Genomic DNA, 20,947 nt, shown 5'->3' with positions numbered 1-20,947 from the left:
CAAGGTGCACAAGAAGAGATTCGTTGCTAATCTGCATCATGTTACCTCCGAGGCTCACTTCTAAAAGTGGCGTGCCACCTATGCTTCTGCCATACTCAATGACATGCATGTCAAGCTAGCGGCGCATTCGACTGAAGATGTGCGTTGTGTGGATTAGAACTATCCGAATGCCAGAATTATCACATTTCATCCCTTCTACTACTCTTTAGGCTTCACATTCCCATTGTCGAAGTTCTTCAAGAAGGTGTTATCTGCCATGGAGTGTGCCCCAAGCCAATGTACTCCGAACATCTATTGGGCAATCATGTGTTTTGAGAATATGAGCCGTTTCTTCAAGCTAGATTTGATAGTGCGGGAGTTCTTCTACTTCTTCAAAGTGAGGTCCTAGAAGTATGCCAAAGTCCGTATATCCAAAGCCAAGCTATTTGACAGTCTCAGCCAAGAAAATCGTGTATGGTACGCCTATGTGTTAGAGGTCAACGGATGGTGGGAAGGCAAAAATTTCTATTGATTTGCTTCAATTTTGACTTAATTCTTTGATGTGTGAGTAACTTACTTCTGTCTTCTGCTTGCAGAGAATGATATCAGCAATAAGCTGGATTTCGAGCAGGACATGGCTAAGGTCTGTCTGGTCCTGAACATCCAAGCGAGGTTTTGTGAATGGCGTTGGTTGTTGAGCGAGTATCAGAGGAAAGTTGGTGGTTTGCCCCCTGCTAAGGATGTCGAGAGATGGAAGTAGTATGGCCCAGACTCGGATGATCTGCCTCCAAAATAGTCAAATATGGAGCTGATTCAACGTCGTTGACTCCTTTAGAGGTGAGGATGACGACGGCTAAAAAGGTCAAAGAGTCATCTACTCGGGCGAAGAGTTCTTCGGAAACGCGAACAGCTAGTCCCAAGGTTGACAAATCCAACTCCACAGAGGATGCATGCGTTTTTTGATCTGCTCAAGACTAACTTTTTGTCAAGCCCGTCTGCTTGCATCAAATTGGTTAATCATATCCATCTAGCTGGTGATTGTTGCGTAGATACAGCTGCACCAAAATGGATTCAGCTGCATCCTCAACTTGTGATACTCGCAAGTGCACGAGCCGTTCGGTAGTATAGCGTATGTAAGTGCGAGGTCGATCCCACGAGGATTGGTGATTGAATGATTCAATTCATTTTCCCTACACAAAACAGAAATGAAAAAGAAGGGAAATAAATAAAACAAGGAAGAAAGAAAATAACTAACTCAAGCAGATAAGTTCCCAAGTTCAATTAGATTAACGGATTGATTCTAGCTAATGTATGATTAAGCCATGGTGTGTGGTCATAACCTTGTGTTCCTAATTCCCTAATTTGATCATTTGTTGTCTAACCTAAAATTAAGCATTAGGAACCCATTAAGCATAGAAGAACAATTTAAACAACCAAGCATGTATCTAATCCCTGTTGTCGAATGTCCATACATACTCTTCCTATTCATAGTTCAATTCGAATTAAAGTATGGTGTCTACTCTTAATTCAAACCAAGATAGCTAACATGCAAGCCTAAATGGTGATCAATCATTCAAACTAGCATATTAACTTATAAGCATAATGAATAAGAACAAAAATCATAATTGAAACTTGGAAACTAATCAAACTTGAAACTAAAGAAAAGAATTTACATAACAATGAAAATTAAAGTAGAACTTGGAAAGACTTAAAGGAAAATTTCAGCACAAAGATCTCATTATAACAATTGAAAACTAGAAAGAGAAACTAAGAGAATTTGAGGGAGAGAAGGGAAGGGAGCTCTAGAGAAGTGTTTGAGAGCTCCCCCCCTTGGGGTGTGTTTACAAGCTTAGAGAACTTCCCTATTTATAGGCCTAGGGGAAGTGAAAATCTGAATTCAATATGGCTAATGCATACAACACTTGTTTTATAAAATCTGAAATGGTTGATGCACTTGTATTAGAAAATCTAAATTGGGTGATGCACTTGTATTAGAAAATCTTGAATTGGTTGATGCACTTCACCAATAGATCCCACCAGCAGCCCTAGCTCATCTTCATGTCACCATGACCAAGCTTCCAACCAGAAATGATAGCTCATACCTAGCTCACCATGACCAAGCATCCAACCAGCACATGCTGAGGTCAGCATGACCAGAAACTTCAAGGGCTTACAACTTGGGCTTCTCTTAATCAAATTAGGACTTTAAGCACTCGAAATTGAAGTTCAGAATGTCTTCTTTCCAGCCATATTTTATTTGGGCCAATCCAAGGTCGGAGGAAGAAGTTAAGGCCGAAACAAATTGCTAACTCATTTTCCGCGCTGATAAGATCCATCCTGAGCATGGTTCTGTGTTTGCTAGGTAACGGACTCCAGATTTATCCAATGGGGCTGAATTTTGGATATGTTATAGTACACACCAATTGGAACAACTTTCATGAAGAATGTGGCCTCATTCGAGCTATGTAGGTTGTTGAAACAAAGCTTGCAATATGACCTACGGAACTGAACTGGCAGGGGGCTGTAGCCAAAATGAGTTTGTCTTTAAGCTCTTCATCCATTCATCCAAATTAGGCCTTAACATGCTTGAATTGCATGAATTATGCTCTCTAAAGCCATCATTATTACCTAAAGCTCAATGAACTGAAAGATAAACACAAAAAGGATTAAAAGCACAAGTTTAACTAAAAAACATAACCAAATCATAAGCTAGAAGGGTACAAAATGATATACAATTATGAACCGATCAAATACCCTCAAACCTAGATTTTGCTAGTCCTCAAGCAAAACAAAAGAAAAAAATAATAATAAAAAAAATAAAAATAAAAACAAAAAAAATAATAAAAACAAAACAAGAAGTTAACTAGACCACTTTCGTAGGTAACTCGATTGCATTGAGCGAATGCAACAAGCCTTTAAACCTCTAGGCATCCCTAGTAGGAGGAGTTGTGTCTCCTGAGGGTTTAACAGATACGATACCCACAAATGCTTTACTGAGTCTACAAAACAAAGTGGTTAGAAAAATAAACTTTGAAATCAACTAATGAAAATGAAAGAAAACTTTAGTCATACCGCCAACACCATAGAGTTGCCAAGATATGTGATCAATCAGTGTGTACAAGTGGAAGCTATAGCTCAAAGGCACACGGTTTCAAAGCAAGCACACTCAAACCTTGAATAGAGAAAATGCTTCGACTCTAATTCTCACAGAAAACACTCAATCACTCAGAACCTAAGGTTTAATCATCTCAAGAAAGCATAAGTGAGTGTATGAAATAGAAGCACAAATTTGGTTAGATCTCATGAAAGGAATCAAATACTAAGAAAATAGATACACATATACATACCAGCACCCATGAATACATCCTCAAAGATCAGCTAGGTCTTTCACAAGGTTGTAATGAAAGGCTAAGGTTAGGGGAAATGGAAGAATTGGAAGGAAAAACAAATAACTTAAGAACATACCAAGGTTGCATGCTTCATTAATCTGCAAGGCATCATTGATTTAGATTGGCATGGCAGCAAACTTCATGGTATCTCCTGGCATAGACTTTATTTTTCACACTTAGATCAAATCGAAACACTTTCATCTTCGTTGATTTGATCTGCATCTTCATTAACTTCATTGCACAGATTCACATCATCTTTATTTAGGTACATGGCTGCAACTTCCTTGCTTCAAACTTTATCTTGGCACACCTTGGTATATTTCTAAGCTATAGGGTATGGCTACAATAGGTCAAGTATCTCAGATTGAGATACAAAGGTAGGGAAATGATGAGGGTGATAGAAGAAAAGGCTTTAAGTGTTTGGCTTCAAGAGGGTTGATGGAACACACATATAGGTAGGGTGAAAAGAAAGCACATAGAATGGTTATGCACACATAGCCTAGCATCACTTCAATGAGTTCATTCATGAATGAGAGCAAGCACATGATATCTGCAAAAGCGAATCATCCTTAGTATTCAATCAAAATGGAATAATGAGATCAATTAGAGTGAATTGAAGAAAATAAGTATGGATGAGAAATAGAACACTTTAAACCCTCTCAAGAAAGCAATTAGGCTCGATATAGCTCACTAGGGTAGTCTCCACTATTTTCCTTCAAGAATTTGAGCATGGTACTTTAGCCACCAGAATTCTAAGAGCAAAAGCTTTGTGAAGTGCAAAATTCTGATATGAAAACCTCAAATAGCAGCTCCATAGCATTGATTGTATGACATTCTTAAAAAAAAATTAGTGACAAGAGAACGAAAATCGAAAACACAAATGGATAAGAAAATTGAAATTGAAAACCTTCCCCCCAGACCTGAATTGAACATTGTCCTCAATGTTAAAGCAAAGTAAAGATGATTGAGAACATGTAAATGATAAGGGGAAAAGTTAAGAAGAAGGTTTAGAAAGAAAAAAAAAATAAAAATGAATATATAAGCAACTCACGGATGACCAGTTAAGGGCCTCAGAAAACACAGCCAGGGGATCCGGGAAGGTTGGAGGGGTCACAATGGTCCCGCTTAAAACCCAAACTTCTTAGACACCGAAGGTGTCGCCTAAAGAACTCCTAGACACTGTATTGACGGAAGTGCTCACTGTAGTTACCATAAGTCAGCTTATATGAAAAATCTTTTTAAATTTTTAAATTTTTTTATTTTTTTAAATTTTTTAAAAAAAGAAACAGAAATTTAAAATAATAACAAGTAAAGAGAAAGGATTGAAATGCTCCCCCTTGAAGCGATTAGGTCGAGCGTGATGCACTTGGAGGTCGCGACTTCTCCTACTGCTCCACAGTTCCTATCTTTATGATTGAAGTTGCCATCTCTCTCCATTTTTATTGAGCTATTTACATTGCTAAAACAAACACACACAAAAACTTGAAACGGAATTAAAGGATTATGAAATATAAAAAAAAAAACTAAAAATGAAAAGGAAAAATCAACACAAGTCCAATTCCATGTTTCAAAGCAACAAGCACTAATGGGTTGTGTAAGCTGGGACTTAAACCCAGTTCTCTTGCTTGTTGGGCAATTGTCCTTTTCTGTTGGACTACAAACACAACTTGTCCATTAACGTCATTAACTTTAAAACTTGAAATTGTCCAGTTAAGAAAAAATTAAAATAGGAAAGCAAAATAGAATCAAACAATGTTACCGATCCCCGGCAACGGCGCCAAAAACTTGTTGCGTAGATACAGCTGCACCAAAATGGATTCAGCTGCATCCTCAACTTGTGATACTCGCAAGTGCACGAGCCGTTCGGTAGTATAGCGTATGTAAGTGCGAGGTCGATCCCACGAGGATTGGTGATTGAATGATTCAATTCATTTTCCCTACACAAAACAGAAATGAAAAAGAAGGGAAATAAATAAAACAAGGAAGAAAGAAAATAACTAACTCAAGCAGATAAGTTCCCAAGTTCAATTAGATTAACGGATTGATTCTAGCTAATGTATGATTAAGCCATGGTGTGTGGTCATAACCTTGTGTTCCTAATTCCCTAATTTGATCATTTGTTGTCTAACCTAAAATTAAGCATTAGGAACCCATTAAGCATAGAAGAACAATTTAAACAACCAAGCATGTATCTAATCCCTGTTGTCGAATGTCCATACATACTCTTCCTATTCATAGTTCAATTCGAATTAAAGTATGGTGTCTACTCTTAATTCAAACCAAGATAGCTAACATGCAAGCCTAAATGGTGATCAATCATTCAAACTAGCATATTAACTTATAAGCATAATGAATAAGAACAAAAATCATAATTGAAACTTGGAAACTAATCAAACTTGAAACTAAAGAAAAGAATTTACATAACAATGAAAATTAAAGTAGAACTTGGAAAGACTTAAAGGAAAATTTCAGCACAAAGATCTCATTATAACAATTGAAAACTAGAAAGAGAAACTAAGAGAATTTGAGGGAGAGAAGGGAAGGGAGCTCTAGAGAAGTGTTTGAGAGCTCCCCCCCTTGGGGTGTGTTTACAAGCTTAGAGAACTTCCCTATTTATAGGCCTAGGGGAAGTGAAAATCTGAATTCAATATGGCTAATGCATACAACACTTGTTTTATAAAATCTGAAATGGTTGATGCACTTGTATTAGAAAATCTAAATTGGGTGATGCACTTGTATTAGAAAATCTTGAATTGGTTGATGCACTTCACCAATAGATCCCACCAGCAGCCCTAGCTCATCTTCATGTCACCATGACCAAGCTTCCAACCAGAAATGATAGCTCATACCTAGCTCACCATGACCAAGCATCCAACCAGCACATGCTGAGGTCAGCATGACCAGAAACTTCAAGGGCTTACAACTTGGGCTTCTCTTAATCAAATTAGGACTTTAAGCACTCGAAATTGAAGTTCAGAATGTCTTCTTTCCAGCCATATTTTATTTGGGCCAATCCAAGGTCGGAGGAAGAAGTTAAGGCCGAAACAAATTGCTAACTCATTTTCCGCGCTGATAAGATCCATCCTGAGCATGGTTCTGTGTTTGCTAGGTAACGGACTCCAGATTTATCCAATGGGGCTGAATTTTGGATATGTTATAGTACACACCAATTGGAACAACTTTCATGAAGAATGTGGCCTCATTCGAGCTATGTAGGTTGTTGAAACAAAGCTTGCAATATGACCTACGGAACTGAACTGGCAGGGGGCTGTAGCCAAAATGAGTTTGTCTTTAAGCTCTTCATCCATTCATCCAAATTAGGCCTTAACATGCTTGAATTGCATGAATTATGCTCTCTAAAGCCATCATTATTACCTAAAGCTCAATGAACTGAAAGATAAACACAAAAAGGATTAAAAGCACAAGTTTAACTAAAAAACATAACCAAATCATAAGCTAGAAGGGTACAAAATGATATACAATTATGAACCGATCAGTGATCTTGGCATTTCTCAAGTCTTTCCTTGGAGAAGCAAAAGAAAGCGACTATCAATTTGTTTGAAAAAATAGTCATTTTTACTATTAAGGCCATCAGAAACTCGTCTACTGTTGCCCCCTCTTCTGCTCAGCTCCTATTATTGGAGAAGAAGAATGTTGATCTGACTGGCAAGCTCTTGGCCGAGCAGGTCCACCATGAAACAAGGATGTTTGAAATAAAGGAGAGCATGTCTGTGTTGAAAAGTTCCCTCGCTTAAAAAGATAGTGAACTCAACTCTTCTGCTGCTACTCTGCATGGTGGAAAAGTAGCCTACTTCCGTCTTGAACGCAAGAATGCTGACATATTCCGGAGTTATGACAAACTTTTCGCCAAGTTTGACACCTATCACAGGACTGCTTAACGATCCAAGTCTGAGGTTGTCATGGATGCATACAAGCTAGACTACTTGGACTGGAAGACTGGGGCTACTCGTTGTCATTCCATCAAAGATGACGATGTGGAGATGTTCTATCCTAACATGCCCCTTGCCTAAGGTGTGTAGATCAATGTTGTGGATATGGAGGCAACCGAAGAACAGGTAGCTGATGAGACTGCAGTTGAGGAGGATGATGCCAAGAAGGGCACATCTGATGAGGTGGTGGCAAACTTGGCGAAGCAGGTAGTTGGAGCTACTGAGCAAATGGTTGTATCTGATGAGCATGTAGCTAAGCTAGGCGGAGCCACGGAGGACAAAGTTGATCAGGCGAAAGCTGAGGAGGTCGCTGACCAATAAATGGAGACTCTTTTATCTTTTCAAGCTCTGTAATCTACTTTTCTGTTTGCAATAATTGGTCTTGTGAACCATCTTTCTTTTGTTAAACTCTGGCTAGTTAGTCACTTTACTATGAAAGTTTTAGTTATTTAAACTAAAACTTTTGCTGAGTCTCGTGAACTGCTTGAGTGACCTGCTGGTGCCTTGGTTGTGCATCTCTCTTAGGATGCTTGAATGTTTGCCCACTACTTACTTGAAGGGTGCCATTATGCTTCTCCCTTATGATGCTTCGATGTGGCATGCATCTCCCTTAAGATACTTTAGTAGTTGCCTACTTCTCCCTTAGGACGTTTTGATAGGTGGCCTACGTCTCCCTTAAGACCTTTTGGTAGATGTCGCATACGTCTCCCTCAGGATGTTTTGGCAGATGTCTTACGTCTACCTTAGGACATTTTAGACGGTTGCATGCGTCTCTCTTAGAACGTTTTGGCAGATGGCGTATGTTTCCCTTAGGATGTTTTGGACGGTTGCCTACGTCTCTTTTAGGACGTTTTGGCGGTTGCCTACGTCTCCTTTAGAACGTTTTGACACATGTCAACATCTCCCTTAGGACGTTTTGGACGGTTCCTTATGTTTCACTTAGCACGTTTTAACGGTTGCCTACTGTTCGGTTCATTTTTACACATGATTTTTCATGTTATTCACCTCTTATTTTGAGTTAGTTCTTGATATTTTATAGCTTTTTACTTCTTTTTTGTGTTTTAATAGGTTTTACCTTGGTTATAATGAAAATGAGCTAAAAGTGCATTATTAGTGATAAATTCTGTTTTTGTTCATTTTCGTAGGTCAACGTCTTGGCCTCGGATCAGCATGCTCCGGTGCTCGGATGAGGTGAAGATCTTCATGAAACTTGTTCCAATGGATGTTGACTACAACATATCCAAATTTGAGCTCCATTGGATAAGTATTGCCTATCCAACCAATCCAGCATGTTACCACAGCTCTGGAAATCCGACTTGGCCAGTTTTCACCTCCACTTAGTGTGATCTTACTTCTACTTGTTACCATGCCATTTGGTAACAATAATTTACTTTAGTTAAGTGGAATTTTCTGAGAGTATATTTGTGAGGACAAAACTTCATCATGAGAGGAGACAAGAAAACAAAGGCAAAAGTGTGCCATGATGAAAGGAGGAGAGAGAGGAGCATAGAGAGGAATCAATTGACTTTGGGCAGATTGGAAGGGCAGCAGCTAAGCAACGTATCATTCATTCAGTTTTTATTACAATTTGCAGAGATTTTGGAGCTGGAGATGAAGCTTGGAGCTAGGGAGCTCAAGGAGGAAGACAAGGGCAACAAAGCAAGGAGTGGAAGAGATTTCCACCATTGAAGACCTTGAGCTCCCATGTTCACAAAATCTGTAACTTCTTTCTAGTTTTGTTTTGAGTTTGTATTTGAAATAAGTTTGAGCAACTAAACTCCATAGCTAGGGCTTAGGTTGAAGCCCTAAACATGATTACCTTATTGTTTTGATGCTTGAGTGTATGAATTTCTAGATATTGTTGATGAATTCCAATTCACCAAATTAATCTATCCTTGATGTATGTTCTTCTTTGATTGATCACCTTTGAAAGCATGCTTCTTGAGATTATTGGGATTATGTGTATCCTCATGTTATCCTAAGCAATAAATGGATGAAGTAAGAATCATCCATGTGAATTGGTTTCTTGAATACCTAATGTAAACACCATGCTATTAGGATTCTTGTGATGTTCATATTCTCTTTGAACTTAATGGGTTCTCCTTGTAATTGAATCGAAGTACGAACCATACCTAGGTTCGGTTATGGGGAGGGCACAAGTATTGTAGCACGAACCATGCACTTTACGTATATTAGAGAGAATCAATGCGTCTTGAGCCACGACCCATGGTCTTGATTGCGAACATCTTCATCAACACGTTTAGAATTCATCACTTGAGTATTCATAAACTTGGGTAGAATTGTTTAGGGTGGATTCCGAAACCCTAGTGTTTGTTACATTTTAATTTCACAATTTGATAATTCATCTCTGCCATTCTCATTTAAATTCAAAGTCCATTTACTTTCATGCAATAGAAATAGGTCACTTGAACCAAACCAAACCCCCCCCCCCCCCCAATGTGTGTGTGAGTTGTGTGTTTGATACGTTGTGTGTCTTGTTTGCTGAAATCTGTTTATTTTCGTAACTGTTTTGGACTTTTGGTCCGCGCTGTGTTCTTCGTTTTTGTGTGCTGAATCCAACCGTATAAAGAACATGAAATTTGGATAAACGGTTGGAAAGTTATAGGCAAAACACTGGACAGAGGTCGAAACTGAAAAGCAGAGAATTTCGACTCTGTAAAAAACGACCGGTCGTCACTGTTCGCGACCGGTCGCTCATCACGTCAAAAATTAGAATTTCGACTCTGTGAAAAACGACCGGTCGTCACTGTTCACGACCGGTCGTGCACTGTTCACTATTCACGATACTGTTCACTGTTCACGGTACTGTTCACAAGTGATAAAGAGGTGATAAAATGGTGATAGAAAATGCTGTTTGTGTTTTTCTTTAGTTTTCTTGTGTTGTTTCATTTCTTTTACACTTCTTTACTTATTTTTAGTTTCCAATTGGCATTTGTGGTGTGTCAATTAAGTGTTCTTTACGTACTCAAACTAGAACTTATAGGAAGCTGACAAGTTCTTCGTGGGATCGACCCCGTACTTACATAATCTATACTTCATTAGATTCGTGCACTTGCGGGTATTTTTAATTGGTTGTTTGCACATTAATTTGTGTCCTTTTAGGAATGCAACACCTACGTCTCCCTTAGAACGTTTTGGCAGATGTTCGACGTCTCCCTTAGGACGTTTTGGCAAATGGCCTATGTGTCTCTTAATACGTTTTGGCAGTTTCTTACGTCTCCCTTAGGACGTTTTGGCAGTTGCCTATGTCTCTTGTAGGATGTTTTGGTAGATGTCCTACGTCTCCCTTAGGATGTTTTGGACGGTTGTCAACGTTTCACTTAGGATGTTTTGGCAGATTTCTCACGTCTATCTTAGGACGTTTTGGATGGTTGCCTACGTCTCCCTTAGGACGTTTTGGCAGATGTCTTGTGTCTTTCTTAGGACGTTTTGGACGGTTGTCTACATCTCACTTAGGACATTTTGGCAGATGTCATACGTCTCCATTAGGATGTTTTGGACGGTTGCCTACGTCTCCCTTAGGACGTTTTGGCAAATGTCTTATGTCTCCTTTAGGACGTTTTGAAAGGTTGCCTACGTCTCCCTTAGGACATTTTGACAGATGGCCTACGTCTCCCTTAGGACTCTTTGGCAGATGTCTTACGTCTCCCTTAGAACCTTTTGGACGGTTCCCTACATCTCCCTTAGGACCTTTTAGCAGATGGCCTACGTCTCACTTAAGACATTTAGGCGGTGGCCCAAATCTCCCTTAGGACGTTTTGGCAGATGTCCAACATCTCCCTCAGGACGTTTTGGACGGTTGTCTATGTCTCCTTTAGGACGTTTTGGCGGTTGCCTACGTATCCCTTATGATGTTTTGGCGGTTGCCTACGTCTCCGTTAGAATGTTTTGGCAGATGTCCAACGTCCCCCTCATGACATTTTGGACGGTTTGCTTTCTCTCCCTTAGGATGTTTTGGCTAATGTCCTACATCTCCTTTAGGTCATTTTACACGGTTTCCTACGTCTCCCTTAAGACGTTTTGGCGGTTGCTTATGTCTCCCGTAGGATGTTTTGGCGGTTGAATCTTCTCTCAAACTCTTGGTTTAATGAAAACTTGAACTTGCATCGGTGCTTGTGCAATTACGTCGCTTCATTGAATGGAAATAAATAGATGAAATTACATCAGATGTCATTCTTCTTGAACTGTAAGTGAGCCGGAGATTCATATGTAATACCTACGGAGGTGATGGACATTCCACTATCTTGGAACTTCCTTGCCTTCAAGGATATCTAGCGTATAGCTTCCTCTATCCCCAGATCGGTTGATCAAGTAAGGGTCTTCCCAATTGGGCTTCATCTTCTTTGATCTTTGCCTTTGTGATGTAATGAAGGCTTTTCTAAGCACAAGGTCCATAGGTTGGAATTGTTTGACTTTGACTCTTCTATTGTAGTAGAACGCCAACTGCTGTTGATAAGCTGCAACTCGAACAATGGCTTTTTCTCTTTCTTGTTAGATACCTGTGCATGGCAGTTGCCTTGCGGACATCTAGGAGTTGACAGGTGCTACTTGATGCCATACTTTGCAAAGAATGCGGTGATCTTCCTGCCAATGAATTGGATCCATTGTCAGTGACCAGCCACTATGGGCAGTCGAACCGGCAGATAATGTTCTTCTAGACAAATCACCCCACATCGTCTTCTTAAGTAGAGGATAAAGTTTCGGCCTCGATTCATTTAGTAAAGTAGTCTATGATGACGATCATCATGTCTTTCTTGGTAAGTGCTGGTGGCATGGGACGGAATAAGTCAATGTCCATTGCATGAATGGGCACGGGCTGTTATGTGGATGTGCAGTCTAGACAAAAGGTGGACTGCTACTCCACCCAATATATGGACTGGATTGATATTTCACCTAGCCCTATACATACGTTGGGGGCTCCATCCAAGCTATATTGCCAAAATTTGACATTTGGCCTTCCCTATTGGAGATGGCCTTATTTGAGATGAAGATGTTCCTCCCTGGTTGGAATCCTTTGTAGAGAGCGATGTGATTGTACCTCTTGATTTCGATCAATGACGTTCTTTCTATTAAAAAAAATAAAAATAAAAAATTGAAATTGTTATCAAATGGGTCCCAAATTTTTACTATTTTAATTAAGTAAAATTATGTAAGGTCACATTTCTTGGATTATAAAAACTAATTGAGCAATTCCCATACTGTGTTGATCAATTTACAACATATTATTAATTCCAAAAAAATTCTTGATCACACACCCGCCAAATGGGCAATTTCACCCAGCACTTTCATCCAAGGATCATTGAGTCGTGGGTTAATCCGGCTACCTTCACTACTTTTATTGAAATCATACAACCACTGAATTAAATCATGCATCCTTTTATTTTACAAATATATTGTTGAGTGCAACAAACGTTCTTACCATGCATATAAAACATAGGACATATATTATCATTGTCGTACCTACAATTGGTAGGTTTATTTATAAGTTATTATGGGTTGAGAATGTATTAATTGTAACTTAGTCAAATTGATAAAATTCTCGTCCTTAATAATGATATTGAGAGGACTTAAATATCTTATGCAAGAACCCCACATATCATTAAGCTAATGGCACTATTGTTGGATTGAATTTAACAGATGGGACCAAACCAATGCGTGTGGGGTTAGCATTACCTGTCCGTTGACTGACTTTCTGACATTGATGGTCCATTTGAACTTTCCCACTGAAGACTTGAGAGTAAACTCCAAGTCTTTCTTCCCAATGAAAGTCTTGCATCAATCAGTACCCGCACATTTTCTAAGGGTGGTCATCCCCAACATTTTCACTTTGGTGTGAAATCTCGCGGAGCAAAACCCTAGCAGAGAAAACTACCACACTCTCTTCTGGGTTGACATTATTTTTTGAGAGTCACCCTTTTCTACAACAATCCCTTCAATTTCAGTGGCCTTCTGTGTGGCATTTCCCTATACATATACATACATATGGGGAGCAGAGTTTTACAGAGATACAGTACATTGCAGATCAGTTTGTAAGCACATGACGAAGTATTATCCTCCTGACAATTGACTAAGTTTTTGGAAAAAAAACCCTTCTCCTCCGTGAGAGCATCCCTCTCCTTCGTGAGAGTTCTCTCTCCTTAGTGAGAGCCTCCCTCTTCTTCGTAAGAGTCCCTGTGTTTTTTAAAGATGTTCCCTGTTTTGGGGCTTCCTCCTTTCTCCTAATTTTACTTCCCTCCACCCTCTCAACGACCCACTTTTTTCACTCACTTTCGCCATCTCAACAACCCACAACCTCCTCCCTGTTCTACACCACCAGCCCCTCCCCGACCCATTCCCTTAGATCCCCCACTTTGAATCCAAACCCCAGTTCCTATCTTCAATAACCCACAGCTGGTTTTCTCTCTGTGCCACTTTGTGAAATCTTGTCAATTCCCAGAGGGTTCCTATTTACTCTGACCAAAAGTCCGAGGGAGGCCATGGAGTTGCTCAACCCCAATTCCAATTGGACTTGCTGAATTGTTGTGAGTATCCTTTGAGTTTGTTGTGGGTTTTATTGGGTCTGTTGTGGACCTTTATGGCTTTCTATGGGAGTTTTTAGTTGTTCTTTTTGTTTAGTTCTCCTTTGTTTTAAGGTTCTAATGAATTTGTTATGCTGGAATGCTAGAGGTGCTGGTAGCACCAAGTTTCGTTCTAACATGATGGAGTTAATTGCTAATCACCGTCTTGACATTCTATTTGTCTGTGAACCCCGGATTAGTGGTCAAAAAGCTGTAAAAATGGTGAAGTCTCTTGGATTTTCTGGTTTTGAGATTGTTGACCCGATTGGGTTTTCTGGGGGTTTATGGCTGCTTTGGAACGAAACTAAAGTTAAAGTAGATATCATTGGAACAACTGATCAGGTCATCTCAGCTTGTATCACTGAGCATGGTCAAGCCCCTTGGCTATTTTCAGCAATTTATGCTAAACCTTGTGCTGTGAAAAGAGCAAACCTGTGGGAGTATCTATGCTTTGTTGCGGACTGTCACAACTTGCCTTGGATGTTAGCGGGAGACTTTAATGAATTGCTTGCTGCTGATGATAAATTGGGTGGTGTGCAGGTTTCTAGGCTGAGGGGTTTTCGAAATTGGTTTGATGCTCACAATATGGTGGATTTAGGCTACTCTGGGCCTAAATTTACTTGGACAAATAAAAGAGTTCTTGAAAGGCTTGATAGAGCAATATGTAACTTGCAGTGGAGGGGGCTGTTTGCTGAAGCTAATGTGATACATCTGCCAAGAACCAAATCTGATCATAGCCCCATAAAAATTTGTTTGAAGTCCAGTCTTACTACTTCTCCTACTAATAGGCCCTTCAGATTTGAAGCAATGTGGTTGAAACATGATGAGTTCAAGGAGTTTATCACTCAACGGTGGGAGCAAGCAACTGGTGATGCGTTGAAGAAATCTTGCTGTTTAATTGAGCCTCTGAAACAATGGAATACTACTGTTTTTGGGCATCTTCGACAGAAGAAAGCTATCATTTTAGCCAGGCTGGCTGGAATACAGAAAGCTTTGTGTATAGGGCCAAATTTGGATTTGAGCAATCTTGAAGATGTTCTGATTGGGGAGTACAATGGCATTCTTGATCAAGAAGCTTTATTCTGGCAACAAAAGTCTAGATTGAAATGGTTGCAAGAAGGGGATAGAAATACCAAATTTTTTCATATGACTACAATTATTAGGCGAAGGCGCAATAAGATTGAGAGACTGAAGAATTGTGATGGGGTATGGGTGGAAGATGCTGATGGTCTTAAAGAGCTGGCAATCACTTATTTTTCAGCTCTGTTTTCACAATCTGTTTCTCTTGACTCCACTCAAGATATACCCAACCTTTATCCTTCTGTTCAGGAGGCTGATTTGAACTACCTGGTTAAGAGTGTTGAGCTGGTTGAAGTCAAGGAGAGTTTGTTTAAAATTGGAGGGCTTAAGGCACCACGTGTGGATGGGTTCCCTGCCTCCTTTTATCAGAAGAATTGGGATCTCTGTGCTGATGACATCTTCGCCATGGTTCGTACGGCTTTTCATGAATGTTCTGTCCCTGAGCAACTCAATGATACCCTAATCACTCTGATCCCCAAGGTTGAGAACCCCCAATCCATGGTGCAGTTCAGACCCATCAGTCTTTGTTGCACTCTTTATAAGGTAATTTCTAAATTACTGGTTGCTCGATTAAGGCCTATGCTGCCTAAAATCATCAGTCCTAATTAGGTTAGTTTCATCTCTGGAAGACAAATCACAGATAACATCCTCATTGCTCAGGAATTGATGCATAAGTTCAAATGTTCTAAGGGTAAGAAGGGCTTCATTGCCTGGAAAATTGATCTATCTAAAGCCTATGATAGATTAAATTGGAAGTTTATTGAAAAGGTCCTTGGTGAAATAGGCTTGCCCAGTAATTTCATCCAGCTGGTTATGAGTTGTGTTTCTTCTGTCAAATATCAAGTTTGTGTTAACGGCGAGCTTTCCCAACCTTTTATTCCAAGAATGGTATTCGACAAGGAGATCCCCTATCTCCCTACCTCTTTGTGGTTTGCATAGAAAAGCTATCTCATATCATCTTTGATGCTATCAATAAGGGGAAATGGAAACCTGTTAAATCCTCCCAAACTGGGCCTGCTGTATCGCATTTGTTTTTTGCTGATGACTTAATCCTTTTCGCTGAAGCTAGTAAGCAACAAGCTAGGGTGATGAAAGGATGCTTGGATTTATTTTGTCAAGCCTCTGGTCAAATTGTCAACTTTGACAAGTCTGCTGTATTTTGTTCTCCTAATACCAGCAGGGCGTTGGCTCAAGAGATCAGTTTCATTTGTGGCTCCCCTTCAACAGACAACCTAGGAAAATACTTGGGGATGCCCATCTTGCACTCTAGGGTAACTCGATCCACTTACAGCAGTTTGCTTAGTAAGGTTCATTGCAGGCTTGCCAATTGGAAAAGTAAGTTGCTTTCTTCAGCTGGGAGGGCCACTCTAATCCATGCTGTCACATCTGCTATTCCCATATATTCTATGCAGACCACAAAATTGCCTGTTAGTATTTGTGAAGATTTGGACAGGTTAAATAGGAACTTCTTCTGGGGAGGAAGTGATAGGAAGATGAAAGTCCACCTCTGCCAATGGAATCTACTGTGTAGACCTAAAAACAAAGGTGGTTTGGGTTTCAAGAAGGCTAGGGACATGAATCAAGCTTTGTTGGCTAAAATCGGTTGGAGGATGCACAACAAAGATAATGGCTTATGGGCTCAGATTTTTGAAAAGAAATACCTCAAGGGTCATTCTATTATTGATCCTAATTTGAAAACAAGAAATTTGTGCTCCTCAACTTGGAACAGTATTCTTTTTGGAGCTGAGCTGCTGGCAAAGGGAATGATCTGGAGGGTTGGAAAGGGTGATTTGGCCAAATTTTGGACAGATAAATGGCTATTTGATACACCTCTAATGCAACATAATGGGGTGTTGAATATCCAAGATTTGAATTGCAACGTTGACAACTTTTTTAGGAATGGTTGGTGGAATGTGGACCAGCTGAGGAATGCTCTTTCTGAAGATTTGGTTCAAAAGATCACTGCTGTCCCTGTTGGGTTTGGGAACTCTGTACATAATGCTCAAATCTGGGGTATGTCTTCAAATGGCTTATTCTCTGTTAAATCTGCATACTCTATTTTTTTTAGAGAATTGGGAGATGTTGATCCCTTTTGGAATGACTTGTGGAGAATGAAAATCCCTCCCAAAATTCACATATTCATTTGGTTGGCTTATTGTTAAGCTCATAATTTCATACATATACATGCCCAATTTACTTACTTCTTTTGCTTAGTTCCTATAATTCTAAGTTATTTCCCTCCCTTTGTGTGTTTTGTAGGCCAATAGAGCAAGAGAGCATAATTCATGCAATTCAAGCATGTTAAGGCCTAATTTGGATGAATGGAAGAAGAGCTTAAAAGACAAACTCATTTTGGCTACAGCCCCCTGCCAGTCCAGTTCCGTAGGTCATATTGCAAGCTTTGTTTCAGCAACCTACACAGCTCGGATGAGGCAGCATTCTTCATGAAAGTTGTTCCAATGGGTGTGTACTATAACATATCCAAAAGTCAGCCCCATTGGATAAATATGGAGTCTGTTACCTAGCAAACACAGAGCCATGCTCAGGATGGATTTTATCAGCGCGCAAAATGAGTTAGCAATTTGGTTTGGCCTTAACTTCCTCCTCCGACCTTGGATTGGCCCAAATGATATATGGCTGGAAAGAAGACATTTTGAACTTCAATTTCGAGTGCTTAAAGTCCTAATTTGATTAAGAGAAGCCCAAGTTGTAAGCCCTTGAAGTTGCTGGTTATGCTGACCTCAGCATGTGCTGGTTGGATGCTTGGTCATGGTGAGCTAGGTATGAGCTATCATTTCTGATTGGAAGCTTGGTCATGGTGACATGAAGATGAGCTAGGGCTGCTGGTGGGATCTATTGGTGAAGTGCATCAACCAATTCAGATTTTATAATGCAAGTGTTGTATGCATTAGTGAAGTGCATCAACCAATTCATCTTTTATAATGCAAGTGTTGTATGCATTAGCCATATTGAATTCAGATTTGTCACTCCCCTCTCCCTATAAATACCACATCCATTCCACATTCAAGACACAACAAATCCTGAGATTCACAACCCCCACAATTCACTCCAACCATCCTCAAACACTCTCAAAATCCCAAACACTCCAACAATCACCAAAACAACTCCAGCAAACCTCTCTTCCATTTCCCTACGAATTTCATCTTCCTTAGCCATCACCACTCACTCAAACTCATCCCAAATCACCTCCATATCCTTCATACATCTTTCTAGAAGTGGGGAAGCTCTTGGAGAAGCATTAGAAGTGGAGAAGCACTTGGAGAAGCCTTGGACACCACAAGAACTTCAGAAAAAGGGTTTTTCTACTCTTATTGTATTCATTATGTTTTCTCATTTCTGTTCAAGTCTCTTTTCCATTATGAGTAGCTAAATCCATAACTAGGGCTTCGATGTAACCTAACATGAATATTCTGGGTTTATAAGTTTGGAGTTTCAAGTTTGATTCATGATTCATGTTCTTATTCATTATGCTTATAAGTTAACATGCTTGTTTGAATGATTGATCACCATTAGAACTTGTTTGTTAACTATCTTGGTTTGAATTAAGAGTATACACCATGCTTTAATTCGAATTGAACTATGAATAGGAAGAGTATGTATGGACATTCGACAACAGGGATTAGATACATATTTGGTTGTTTAAAATGTTCTTCTATGCTTAATGGGTTCCTAATGCTTAATTTTAGGTTAGACAACAAATGATCAAATTAGGGAATTAGGAACACAAGGTTAGGACCAAACACCATGGCCTAATCATACTTTAGCTAGAATCAATCTTTGAATCTGAATTAGACTTGTTACTTGAATCTTTATAACCCAGAATTGAATTGTTATGGTGATTCGAATGCCCTAGTCTCAAAATCTGTTTTCCAACTCTTAAAACCACTCTTTGTTACATTTGTTTACTTGTTTTTGTTTGCAATTTCATTTTGCTTCTTTTGTTCAACAATCACAACCACTCTTGTTTTAAATTCTGTTTTAGACATAACCTCCTACTTTCTTGAATTTGGTAATCTAAGTACATAACTAGTTTTAACTTCTCAGTCTTCGTGGGTACGACCTCGTACTTGTCTTGCTATACTACTAATTGCCCCGTACAATTGCGAGTTAACATAATATTAACAACAAATTTTGGCGCCGTTGCCGGGGACTGAACGAAAGTTCTTCCCTGGTTATGTGCCCAAGGTTACCCTATTCTTTTTAGTGTTTCTAATTAATCTAATTTTCTGTTTCAGGTAGTTTATGTCTAAAAATCCATTACTTGAACAAGTGAGGTCTTCGTTCCAACGTTCTAGATCTTTGAACGCAGGACCATCATTGCAACCCAGACGAGTGACCTCTGAAATTCAGAATCGTCTAGAAAGGGAGTTGTCAACTGCAAAAGAGCAAGCTCTTGCTACATTTACAAGTCTTGCTCTCCACACTGAACTTCCCGGTTCTTCACTTTCAAATTCGGAAGCAAGTTCAGACCAAGAAGAAGAAGAAATGATGGCTGCCATTGAGTTCATGGGAGAACTTGATATCCCAACAATTCCAGCATCTCCTTCAAGCATTTTGCTGCCCACTGTAGCTCGAAATTATGAGCTTAAATCTTCTCATCTTAATATGCTGCCTTCCTTTTATGGTTTACCTAATGAAGATCCATTGACTCATATAAAGGATATTTTTAATGTTGTGAGTTCTTTTCCCTTGACAGGTGTGACAGAAGATCAACTTCGAATGAGAGTGTTTCCATACACTTTAAAGGATAAGGCGAAGTATTGGTTGAATTCTTTGAAGCCTGGTTCACTCACTACATGGTCTGCCATTCAAAAGAAGTTCCTGGAAAAATACTTCTCCACGCAAAAGACCGACATGCTTAGGGACAAGATCTTGTTATTTGCACAGCAAGATGATGAATCGTTTTGTGAAGCATGGGAGAAATTCAATGGGTTGCTCAACCAATGTCCTCATCATGGGATTCCATTGAAGCTTCAAATGCGTATGTTTTATAAAGGACTAACCCCTTCTAGTCATAATATAGTCACCAATTTTGCAGGTGGTTCTTTTAAAACCAAAACTCCAGAAGAAACGTACGAACTCTTTGAGGAGATAGCAATGGAGACCCAACATACGGATACAAGAGGTAAACGTGTTATTAGTGGTTCTAATGATGCTTCTAGTGTGCAGATTTCAAAACTGGAACAAAAGCTAGATGCTCTTCTTGCATTAAACTCAAGAAGCCCTCCGAAGGAAGTGTGTAGCATTTGTGAATCTCATGACCATGCTACCACAGCTTGTCCACTTGGGGCTGGATATCCAGAATTTGTGCAAGAGCAAGCTAAGTTGGTAAATTCCTACAACCAAGGTCCAAGAAATGATCCATACTCTCAAAGTTATAATCCAGGTTGGAGGAATCATCCAAACTTTTCATGGAGAAATACCCAGAATCAAGCAAATCCCCCTTCATTCCAAAGGCCACAACAATCATCATCATCATTGGAAGATATAGTGAAGCAGATGGCAATCAACCAATCCAATTTTCAGCAAACTACACAAGCTGCCATCTCCAAATTGGAAGTCCAATTAGGCCAAATAGCTGCTGAAATAACTCAAAGAGTGCCTGGGAAATGGCCAAGCCAAACTGAGATCAATCCAAAGAACCCAGAAGCCAAGGCCATTCATGTGCTCAGATCAGGTAAGATCATTGATAATAAAGATGATTCTAATCTTTCAAATGATGTTGTGATTGTAGAAAATGAAGAGGAGGAGACCATGGCCACGGAAGGAGAACAACTCAAAACTTCTCAATCTGCTCCTAAGGCCAAATCAGATTCTCAGAAATCCGATCAATTCCAATTGCATAAAAGGGATGACAAATTTGTGCCACCACATCTTCAAGAAGATAGATACGTGCCACCCGCTCCATATGTTCCACAGATTCCATTTCCAGGCCGTCTTAAGAAAGCAA

General features: G+C 39.6%; 1 non-coding gene across 1 annotated transcript; it reads right to left on the bottom strand.

Moving 5' to 3' along the window:
* Positions 1–19,851: 19,851 nt before the first annotated feature.
* LOC148296716 (small nucleolar RNA R71) lies at positions 19,852–19,958 on the bottom strand. Its single transcript, XR_015834175.1, has one exon. It is a non-coding gene; the product is annotated as a small nucleolar RNA R71 (small nucleolar RNA).
* Between the last annotated feature and the right edge of the window lie 989 nt (positions 19,959–20,947).

The sequence above is a fragment of the Prunus avium genome, chromosome 2, assembly GCF_965620075.1.
Source record: "Prunus avium chromosome 2, drPruAviu1.hap1.1, whole genome shotgun sequence".
NCBI lineage: Eukaryota > Viridiplantae > Streptophyta > Magnoliopsida > Rosales > Rosaceae > Prunus > Prunus avium.
Note: the sequence above shows the minus strand (reverse complement) of the source record. Positions and strands in the feature narration are given on the sequence as shown.